The following is a 12,264-nucleotide window of genomic DNA, read 5'->3' on the forward strand; positions in this document are numbered from 1 at the left end:
CCTGAATATGATGACTCAGAGTTGTCACAAGAGTGTTACACGGTCATTAGTAGAAGAGGACCAAATGACAGATGAAACACAAGACAGTTCATGAGGTAACGAGGCAGCTGGTGAGACAGTCCACCAGTACTTCCATGTGCTTTGTACACTGGCTTTTGGAAAATCACATTAAGCCTACCAACAGCCAGCATAAGTTTACCAGATCTGACAGTGTGTGATGCGGGGTCAAATATATATCTACTTTTGTGTACTCTTACTAGTGTAAATGTATTTATATGTACCACATCTACACATCAGCTTCCATCATTGGTTATTCAAATGCTCTCAAGCTTTCACACTATGGACAAACTCTACCACTTTTAGTCAAAAAAACACTGAGTTGTAAACGGTTTTCCTAAATTACATTTCCTTTTATATAAGAAACTTGAAACTTCTAAGAGATTGATTCTAAAGCAGTACAAGCCAATTTACGTCAGGGCTTCCAGAGTCCTTCCATATTTGCAGTTGTGTGATCTTGCTTCTTCCTTTGCGCTGGACTACAAGCCGGCTCAGGAAGCCAAGTCTGCAAAAATATAACCACCTTTTCTCTGAAGGGTTCCAGTGGAAAATAGAGGATGGGACCACATGACAAAGGGTCTGAGTGGGATTGCACAGGCAAAACAATTAAACCATTTCCCAAGATGGATATGAAAAAATATTGTTTTACTCAAAATATCTTTTCTTTGTAAATCTATAACACTCATACACATTGGAGTTTAAGTTTGACAGGCAATAGGCCTTATGTCAGAAATCTGCCCGCTTGTACCCCTGAACATCCTTAAGCCTTTAGAAAGAAAATATGGCATTTCACATAAACTCAATAGATAGTGTACGATCATGTAATTAAAGACTTTATCATTATGCATGTGAATTAGGAGGATACACCTGGAATGCAAAAGAAACTTTACTTCTAGTACTTGCTATCTTTTGAATATTTGATTTTGCAAGTATTACAGTAATTCTTCAATTTGGTCTTTGTGTGAACGTGTTTCTCTCTTGAACATGTTCTTTCAGGACCCATTAGAGATGGTCAGATTCAACAAACAGTGGATACTGTATTTTAATTGTGAGAACATAATATCCCCACTCAACTTCCTGGGAACTGGTCCTTTGATCATCCACAGCAAAAATCTGGCTCAAATACAGCATAACTCCTTTCCAAGCTAGAGAAACAGGCTTTTCCATGGAAGTCAGGGAACCAAGAGAAAGCAGGAATGCCGTCCTGCACTGCATGGATTAAAACCAACACCTCCAGGTTGTGTAACAACTGCTAAGTGAACACCCAGTAGCTCTGACATTTCCTGGAAGCACAGATTTACCCCACGTGCACCAGAGTGAATTGATGGAGCAGACACAGTAAGTCTGTGCCTCCAGGAGTTTCAGCCCTCCTACACACGTATACACACAGCATAGCACATATGTGATTGTTATAGCTACTGCCAACGCTAGGCTTACGTTCAGGATTTCTGAAAATGCAACATTGAGAGCAGAGGTAACCAACTTGTCAGAACCACTAGGTATCCAGAAATCCCAGAGGGTATCTACAGCCTAAGTCCACCTGGGTAGAACTTCTAAGTGCAAAAAGAGGCTTAGCTTGTGGAAACTAGATTTGTATCAGTCTTCAAGAAAGGTATTGTTCATGCTACTAGTAGCTGAATTCTGCATTGTGAAGTAATTATAAGTGTTTGTCCATTCAGATTACTCAATCGCATAAACAAGCTTACTGTTATTGCTAAAAATTTGTAGTCTGTACAGCAGTAACACTTCTCTTTTGGTGATTTACTGCTCCTGGGATGAAAGATTTTCTTTTAATCTTAATGCATTTTAAAAAGGACAGATAAAAATATTTTAATGTTCTATTGTTTATTTTCTATACATTTGTTCTTTCCTGGCAGCCCATATCTTGTTATACAGTGAGTGCAGTGATCCAGCAAAGCTTGTCAGGCTTTCTCCCCTGCCAATGCAACAATGGCAATATTTGCACTCTGGCTTAAGAGATACAATACCAGATCTCCATTTAAACTGCAATTAATGGAGCTTGATTAATTGGAACAAAAATGGTTCTGGGGGGGGAAAAAAAAAAAAAAAAAGAAGTGAGCCTCAGAGCAAATGGAAATGGAGACACCTAATCAGGTAGGCAAGGAGAGAGGGATGAGATAAGGCAGTAGGACATATGGCAGGACAAATTTCAATGCAAGTGTAGGAGGGTTTATAAGATTGATCTGGTGGCCTCAGCAGTCTTACTCATATGTCCCTTCACTAAAAATGAGTCTAAATTTGGACTTTGGTCATCTTAACTACCGAGAAATGGAATAAACTATTCCAAAACCAATTTCTGAGTTGACACTTCGAATGTAAAGCATAGCAATTTTGTGAATAAAGATTACCATCTTGAAGTACACCATGGATTACAAGGAAAGAAGATCAAATCCAACCATGATTTTGAGATTTAATTCTTGACAAGCCAAAAGATGACTTGATCTTAACCATCAGCAATAATTTCTGCTAAATAAAATACATGCGTCTAAGTATTTTCTAACTAAAGGTTTTATTCCCTTCAATTGAATCCAAATAAGTGAAATTATAAATCTAGTAAACTCAGTGCAAATGAGGATTTGGTAGTTATAATACATTATTACTTGGCTTTGGCTTCTGGAACACACACTAACGAAATGATTCCTGAATGCTTACAAGGAAACACACTAAACCTCACTTTTTTCTCGACAGAACCATACAGATAATGAACGTATGTTGGTGAAGTGCAGAGTTATCCTGAAAGCTTTAAAAAACTGCAATAATAAATCCGCTTGAACTGAAGAAAAAAAATTACCCAAACCACAATAATTTGTTTTCCTATTATTAACAGACAAAAGAGGGAGAGCAAACAATTTTCCTCTAAAGAACATCTTTTATTTGACGTCTCAATCATAAATCTAATCAAAGACCCTATAATATATATTATCTCAATCATAAATCTAATCAAAGCTCCTATAATATATATTAATCTTCTGAATTTTTAGGTGTGACAAGTTGGAAAGATTTGGACATAGAGGACTGATTTGTCTAAGATCACATGCCAGAAAACTTTGACAGTCAACTATAGAAGCCAATGCTTATCATTCCTGCTCCTTTCTAGAGATACCAGTAACTATCCTCAGTCTGTCTTCCTGTTTCACTATAGCCTAAAAAAAAAAAAAAAAGTTCAAAAATGTTAAGAGTTGTGGATTATGGCACTCAGAAGTCTGGAAACGTTAAAGTGAAATCAGTTTGCCCGTGACCCCCTATATAGTCCTGAGACACATTTTTAGCTATGCGTTTGATGAATATTTTACACCACGTTTCACAGTCCCTGTGTCCCTCACTGTGACTACTGCTGACTTCTACCCTGCTAAGCCCTAGTTTATTCATTATCTAACTTGTTCCTTGCTTCAGGAACACTGAAGCAATTGCATGTTTTCACAATAAGCACAAAAGCCTGCATTCAGATATAAAGAAGAAAACAAATGACATTTTTATTTACCTCCATGCCTGGATTATGTCCCTTTAAATGTTTCCCACTCATTAGAGAATTCAAGCAAATAGTTCACATTCCAACCTACTCCTGTTTCCCAGTGTTATAACTGTTTCAACTGGGCAACATCACAATTATTCAGAGGCATCTATAACAGTTACAAATTTGCTCAAGAGCTTTCCTCTCATATGGTTAGAAGGATGCTGCAAGTAACTGGCCACTGCCTTTGAAATGCAATTAAAGAAGCAGAGAAAGGCAACAGGTAGTTGCCATTCAGAAAGGAAAGGTGAGGACACAAGTGAAAAGGAAACCAATCCTGACTGTAAGGGCAAATCACATAATACCCTGTATCCTGGAGTGACACTGTGAAGTGAGGGAAAGGTACAGAGAGGTTGGCCTTGCACTTTATTATGATCCTAAAGAGTGATATCTACATTAAATTGTACTTACACCAGGAAGACATGCTTTAAAATTTTGCTAAGCTATCATAAAGGTCTGCAACAGCCTCATTTAGTCCTTTTTTAGTGTGACAACTGTAACTTAGTCAGAATTTTATAGGCAAATTCAATATTTACGAACAAATTCACTGCAGGATGTCTTCTGAATAAAATGATTATGAAGTTTTGGTACTGATGCATCGCTATAATACTTTGCCTTTAAATATTTGAAAGAATGAGAAATTGGTGAAAATGGTGAGAAAATGATGAAAGACAACATGGTTTAGTGCAAATTATATGTTGTTAGGACTAATCAAACCTAATGGGCTTTAATTCTCACATTGTATTTAATGTTATCAGTAACCGATTTGATCCAATGGCTTACAACAAGCCAATTAACAGATGACAAAAAGCGTGCAATTGACCCTCCCCATTCCCATCTTCCCCCTCTTATAACTAGAACAGAATCATGAAGCTTGATAATTACTTACATAAGAAAACTTTATTCTCATTTGAAAATTCTGTCTACTAAATCAGTTTCATCACTAGCTTTGCTTTCTGTTAAAAGACCATCACTGCCAGCTTCCTGGGGATTTCGGAAGATTCCTCCCTGTTCTTTCCTTTTCTCCATGCTATGGCCCTTGGTACAGATCCTCCAAACACTCCAGCATTGATTACTGTGGGCCATAATGACATACGCCCAAAGCATGCACCTCCTAATTATCAACTATTGCCTTAACCTTGGCATAACAACTGTCATCAGAGAGTAAAGACCTTGTTAGGTTCAAGTCAAACAAAAACCAGGAAGATAGTCAATCCCCAAAGAGCTATTACGCTAAATGATGATAATATTCAGGTATTTATATGATTATCTATAACAAAATATATTTATTTTTATGAATAATTATTTGCAAAAAAGGTAGATCAATGTGTAGTGTGAAACAACTAAATAACGTTGGTCATATTTGTTAAATCTATAATGAGAAGCACAGAGAAGTGATTTGTCTATGAATACGCTACAAGTCAATGGATGTTTACGTTCTTAATCTTGCCCTAATTACTGAGACAGTATTCTTTTCACAAGTGTCAAATTTAAAAAGTGATCTTTTTAGGTGTGCAAGCTTTTAAGCAGAGTTTGCAAAGTTTGAGGCATGTGGTGGAACTAGGAAACTATGAGAGTACAAATACTGTTTTTAAAAAGTTACTAACTAAGGAACTAATCTCAAAAGATTGTTTCAGAAGCCATTCCTTCTCACAGCTTATATTTCATTTGACTTTGATAAACTCCATATAGTTCCATATTTTACATCCCTGTACACTTCCCCTACCCCCTCATATCTTTGTCATTTAAAATACTTCTTGAAAAGTGAGTATTTTGAAGTTATGTGCAACTATGCCACTTCCTTCTCTTTTTAATCTCAATGTAATGAGCAGACAGTATTAATGACAGCCTTCTTTTTTAAATCATGCTTTAACACGGAAGCATTTATCTGTTTTCATAAAACAATGACCATCATCACCTTCTCCTGTATTTCGTGCTCTGGTTTTTGAGCTGTTTAGACCAAAGACAAACCTAAATTCACTGGAATCCTGTTCTTCTGGTGTATTAAAGAAAATCAAATCTTGGAGTATTACATGTTACTACATTAACGCCATGTTGCGATGCGTTGTATGTTCTACTGTACATAATTCACTGCATAAACAAGTGAAAACATTTTGAGGGTTTGGGCCTACAGATTTAATTTCACTGGTCTTTAAAAGACAGTTTTATGAGTGTACAATATTTTAAAAGCTCTCATCAACAGAGAATGATTATACTCAGACTATGGTTTGCTACTAACAGTAGCTACATAAATGGGAGGAACAATGTATTTTTGTACAGCTAAATCCTCTCCTCACAGATGGCGAATGCTGATGCAGATGCTTTGCTATCTCCAATTCTGCAGCCAGATACAAAAAGCACATTTTTAACTTTTTTAAAGGAAAAGGAGAGTTTCTGTTGAAGAAAACATAACTATGTCTAAGAAAATAGTCTTCTATTTGTTGAAGAATGAATAGTTTTTCACTTTATTTTTTAGAAGAGGATACCCTCTTCTTTTGACAACAATGTCATATAACTGAGTTGCTGTATGAGCTCTAGTTGTTTTATTATTGACCTCCAACTCATCTGAAGCCTATTAAGATATAATTAGTTATTCTGCTATAAGTTTCTTTTCATTCTTTTAAATTTCTCAATTTGCTAAAAGGTATTAACAACTTGTTGACTCAGTTTGAAAGTCTAATCTTTCTAAAACACATGAGAACTGTTCTGAAAATATAAACATGTCTAGTTAGGAAAGATGATAATCTCATTGCCAAATCAAATATATGCTATTATTTCCCTAAATCACAAAAAAAATACTCAATACCAAGAAGATATCATCCAGGTTAGGGAAAGCCTAGCAATTACTTTAGAAGAGAGAAATGGCTAGGAGAATAAAATAACTAATGGCTAGCTTGTATTTTTATAGCATGTCTCATTAGCAGAATCAGAATCATAGCACCAGGTTTTTTCTACTTGCTACAATAACCTTTTTGAAATTAAATAGGAGTATGATTTTCACAACATTTAACCTCAACCTGTAGGGAATCCTAAAACCCTAAAATCTGCAGTGAATTGGAAGCACTAATCTTTATGTTACTTAAGCAAGATGGATACCCAGAGCCCAATAAAATGAATAAAAGTTCGGCAAAGCTCTGTTCCACCAGCAGCTAAAAGTGCTGTTTACAAATACCTATTGTATATTGTTTATTCCTTGAAAGTTGCTCTTGGGAGATTGAATGTTTCATAAGAAAAGAGTAACACCTGCATTTCACCTCTTAAGTTGCTGGATCCATTGACCATAGACTGCTACTGACAAGGTAACAGCATCTTTTCAAGCACTAAAAACTGTGAACAATCCTCTCAGAAAAAAGTGAGACCAAGCTACTGTCCTTAAGGCTCCCTCCTTTTCTTCACCCAAACAGCAAATAGAATTCACTTTGCATCTCAGTTCCTCTCAAGTTGCATTGTATCCTGCGTGTCAGAGCCCTGAGGCTGCTGGGCCTATGGCCTATCACTTGCCTTTAAGCAATCTTAAGCAGCTGAGTTTTTGTTTTTGTTTATTTTCTCTGCAACTGCAAAATAAGCTTCAAGACAGCTGCTAAGATGGATGTTCTTGCTCAAATGGGAGTTGTGCTAGTGATTTGGCCATCCCCAAACCTGGAGCAAGCTGCCGGACTAGTGTTACGTTCCACGTGTCACAACATTCAGTCACTCGGGAAGAGCCCATCAACATAAATTAGCATGGGTAATTCTAAAAATAGAAATATAATGTTTATGCATATTATGTTACTTGCTTTCCAACCAAAACTACTTATTAATGTTTATAATAATTCCGTTTTTGATGTTATGGCTAGGTATCATTTCCATCTTCCAGGAACCAGGACTGATGCCAGAAAAAGGGTGTATAAGGAAGTAAATATAATCTAAAGATATACACACATTTGCCTTATATGTCTAAACAATTTACTATCTCAAAAATCCTATCCTTCTCAAACCTTTAAATTACTTAAGGGAATAAATACTACAAGAGTTCGTGAGTATTGGTCATAGGACACAACACTTATTATCATCTTATTGTTTGTAGCTGTTGTCTAGATTCACAGATATGGCATTGTTTCAAAACTAACAGGAAGGGGTATTCACAGATACAGCTCATTGGCCTTTGTCAGCTACAGCAAAGCAGCAGCACAGGAACTATTTATCATTCTGCTAGAAGAAATCTAAAAATAAATACTGTATTTTGCTACATTGTTAGTCAGCTGCTTTTTAGCAATCTGATCACGTCCAAGAAATTCTAACTCTCACAGGAAAAATACAAGTAATGAAAAAACAATTAATTTCACTGTAATATCCAGTACAAATCTTAAATAATAAGTACCAGAGCTGCTATTCAGTATATTCATTTATTTAAAAGTACACTGGTTGTGAAGGACCCTAATTCAGCTACCAGAAGGTTTCATGGCACATCAGCTTGTACAAGTCTAGATGCTCTGCATGCAACTGACTCAGTAAGAATCTGTTAACCTGAAAAAGATATTTCCTTCCTTCTGTATATGCTCAGCTGTACAGAAAAGAGAATTAAGGAGAATTCTGGAAAGCCTATGAGTTAGAGCTCCTCTTTGGAGGCAGAAACAGGTTCCCACCCTGATTGTGCCAGAAGCACATACTAAAACCTTGTGCGGTAGCACATGGTTTCTTGGTTCAAGAAACTGGTACAAACATAGGGCTTCCTGCCAGAGAACTACCTCACCAAACATCTTTTGAGAACTTTAGTTGGTCCCCTTCTGCGAGGTGGGGGGGGGTCCCCACTAGGACAAAGTTCCTTGTCTTGGCAGCTGCCTGAGGTCAATTAAAGGGAGTCTCATATTTTTGCACAATAAAAGAGCTGTGACTTCAAAGTGACTACTCACGAGAGCATGTTCAAGGAGTGCAGTTAATTGCTGCAGCTCTTCTCAGCACAAGTTCTAGGAAGGTAAGGATGACTTCACTCCATATGTGTGGATCCAGGTTGGAGATGCTCAGATATCAGTACACAGCCTTTGCTTAGCAGCTAGAAACAGTCACAAGCATCATCCTATCCCTGCCCCTACAAATCCCCAGAACTGTATGGCTTTGGGGACGGCACTTAATTTCTACACCAGCAGCAGACTGTTTTGGAATATCCCACAAGCCAGAGAGATTTCCTATTGGCTACTTTTATTTGTGGCTGCTTGTATCAGCCCAGCTGCTGTGAAGTGCCACAGGAGAAGATTAACGTGGTATGACAAACAAAATCTGATGTTTCATATGGATTTCAGCTCCATTATTCAGAATGACAGATGTAACAGTATATATTTTTTTACCCACACAGAGGTAAATTCCAGAGACTGTGGGATCATAAAAGCTTGGCACCAGCAAATTCAGACTGAACAATATGGAGAAAAAAAGTGAAAGCAGATGTTAGACAAAGTTTAGGTTACACAAGTCTTTTGTTCAAAGTTATACGCAGTTACTGTTGGGCTCTGTTGCTTAAGAAGACTTAGCGAAGATATCCAGAAACAGGTAGTTTATTTATAGAGCAGTTTCATTTTTTCTCACTAAAAAATGGGTTTGCGTTTTGATGCATGAAGTACTCAAGTTACAGTTTTATCATTCAAAACTATTGAGTAGGATTGTCTTTCATCTTTCTGAAGGTGGAATAAGACTTTCTCCAAGTCTAACCCTTCTCGGATATCCTCACAAAGCAATGTGGCTCTGTACAAACTTAGGGCTACTGCTAAACAAGGGTACACTTGCGTAACACAAGAATTTTCCCATCTCAGAAAACTGACAGCCCAAAAATTAAAACAAATAAGATGGAAAAGGATAGATAGACGACCTCAGGAAAATAAATACACAAGACTCTTGGCCATATCTTCAGAACAGTTTTTTCTTTTCCAAGAGGATGATATAGATTGTCCCTAAATGTCCTTAAATTTGTTGCTTGGAAATGTCCCAAAAAGCAGCTATTCAGCAGATCTCTTATATAAGCTGACCCAAGTTTCCCTCTACGGAATAGCTTTATTAAAAATGGACCTCTCCTTGCTTTCAGACTATCCTTTTTTACCATCACTTGCCCTTTCAAAATAAGCAAGTTTCCTTACTAAACCCTCCTAATCTTGGAGGTGTGTTTCAGATTATGTTGAAGACAGGTAGTGTTTTGCTTACAAATATTAATATTTTGTCAGGAATAAAGACCTGGAAAGATGTAAAATTCAGAAGTACAAACTTCTAAATATAATACTGCAAATTTAGAAGACTGCAGTTACTCAACTGTCGTAAATAAAACTATTATTAAATACTACTAAAAGCTACTACTACTAAAAGCTACTACTACTAAAAGCTACTACTACTAAAAGCTACTGCTAAATATTACTAAGTATTTTATATAAAATGCTTACCAGCACTCAGTGCATATAGTTACAAACATCAGGTATTTTAATTACACTGTAGCTACCTTCTGCTACTGTAACACTAGTAATAAGATCAACCTGTCATTCAGTGTTCTCTCAGGTTTTACTCTGTTCCACAAAAAGGAAACAGATTTCATATGGTATCTCAAAGGCCAGGTCTAGGCAGGGAAGACAATTCAGAGTAATACAGGATGTGAATTGAAATGTAATAGCTATTTCGGATTGACCACTTGGATTGACTCTTATTCTACATAATATTATACTAGTTTCAAATAACATCTTACTTTGGAATAAGTGCATCTATCTAGAGTGTTAGTGGTATAGTTTACTCTCAGTTTAGATTCTAGAGTTGCCTTTGGGCCTCCCTCCCCTCGCTCTCCCATGTAGACAAATCCAGTGATAGTGTAAAGGCACTACATTTTTGATTTATTTGAATGAGAAGTGGGTTCTACATTGATCTGGAATCACAGATGTAACCCTGCAGCCTTGTAATACAGTACTGGCGTTGCTAGTAACAGGCCACAGGCTTTGTACTGACTTTGGGAGGCCTTAAGACTGCGGCTTGTCTGGTCTGCTTTGTCAGAACTTTTACTGCAGATTTGTTTTCTGTTGGTTTAACAGCATTTTTTCTTCTGACCAGGTGGCTAAGGCTAATTTGTTTTGCTTATCACTGCACGGTACAACTACGGTTTTGTACAGTAGTAATAATAAGTAACTACTCTGTGCAGAATGAGATATGTATGACTAACATCATGATGCATTGTAGAGAAATCAAGGCATGGTATGATAGCAGAGGCCTGGAGAAGCAGAGATGCAGGATGGCATACTGTACAGGCACTGGATGACAAGAAATGGGGCACAGGCTTGGCACTGGAGACTCCGTGACTAAAGCAACTCACCAAAGGTCAGTTAAAGAACTGCAGAAGTGGAGCGGGATAAAAGTAGTTGTCAGGGGTTACAAATAGAACAAACTACTGTCTAGCATACATAAAATGCCATAAGTTTGGATGTAATGTGAAGTTGCAGACCAGTGAAGAGTGAATAAGGTGTAAATGTGTGTTAGCAAACATATAAAAACGACCCAAAGTGGATCCTAGCGGAAGGAAGGAAAAGTATTAGCATCAACATCATATTCCTGCTACCAAAGGAGTCCAGATGCTGGCAACTCGTGGTGACACCCCTCTCTCACCACCAAACCGAAGCCACCAACCTTAGAACCCAAAAGAGCAGTGGAAATGTGAGCATTACACCAGGAAATGGGAGTAGAAACTAAAAAGCATCTTTATTACAGTTTTAACTGTATTATTATTATTGAGATTTTTTCTATATAAAAGTATTCTTTCTTCTTCTGTAATAATTAGAACTGAACAAATAATGATTATTGGGTTAGACTATTAAGATTTCAATTACACCAACAATAAATTCTTGTCTTGTATATAAGGTGTGTTTCTTCTTTGCCCAGAAACAAGATTTTGAGTGTAACACAGAGGCTAAATTTTCTCATTACAGCCCAGTCATAGTTTATGACACCAAACTTGCATTAATTTCCTGTCCCTTCCCTCACCCTTAACCAAATAATTATCAAATCTCTCTCAGCTTCTCTGGTGTAAATTCTGAGAAACTCTGCCAAATTCGCTACAATAGACTTGAGTATCTTGCACAGAAATTTTAAGCGTGGAAACAGCTATGTTAGTGCTGTATGTTATTACTTCAATGACAGACCATGAAAAACGATATGCCAAAGATAAACTACACAGGAAAACTGAACAGCAGTGTGTTTATAACTGCATCAAATGCTTTAGAGGGCCATCTTTAAGATGATCTCCAAAATGCCAAAGCTCAGCAGGAGTTTGCTGGAAAAACTTTTTTTTAAATCGGTCCTGACGCCCATAAGAAATAACTCCACGTGTCTGTAAAAGCTCTTTCTCCATTTCTCTAGGAGAGATGTGCACTCTTCTGTTCCAAAGCTATCAGAAATTCTAGACGGCAGAAGGCAGCTAACAGTCTAACCGTGGCACAGAACCTGAGCAAACCCTGGAAAAGCTTCAAAGCCTTGGCTTTATAGAAAGTTCTGATTAACTAGGCCTGAGAGATTTACCACTAGGATGGAAGATGCTTCTTATGACATAATGACTGCATTCAGCATGCAGAAATGTTTAGGTCCTTATTTCCATCATCCCGTGCAATACTGCTTTTTAAAGCAGCAAGCCAGCCTGGTGATCTAGGTGTAAAAAAAAAAAAAACACACAAGCACTCACACGC

At 37.2% G+C, this 12,264-nt stretch overlaps 1 protein-coding gene across 2 annotated transcripts in view; it reads right to left on the reverse strand.

The window, feature by feature from the left end:
- SLC44A5 (solute carrier family 44 member 5) overlaps positions 1 to 12,264 on the reverse strand; it is a 126,596-nt gene that overhangs the window by 104,267 nt on the left and 10,065 nt on the right. The window lies entirely within an intron of this gene.

The sequence above is a fragment of the Struthio camelus genome, chromosome 8 (genome assembly GCF_040807025.1).
Source record: "Struthio camelus isolate bStrCam1 chromosome 8, bStrCam1.hap1, whole genome shotgun sequence".
Taxonomy (NCBI): Eukaryota; Metazoa; Chordata; class Aves; order Struthioniformes; family Struthionidae; genus Struthio; species Struthio camelus.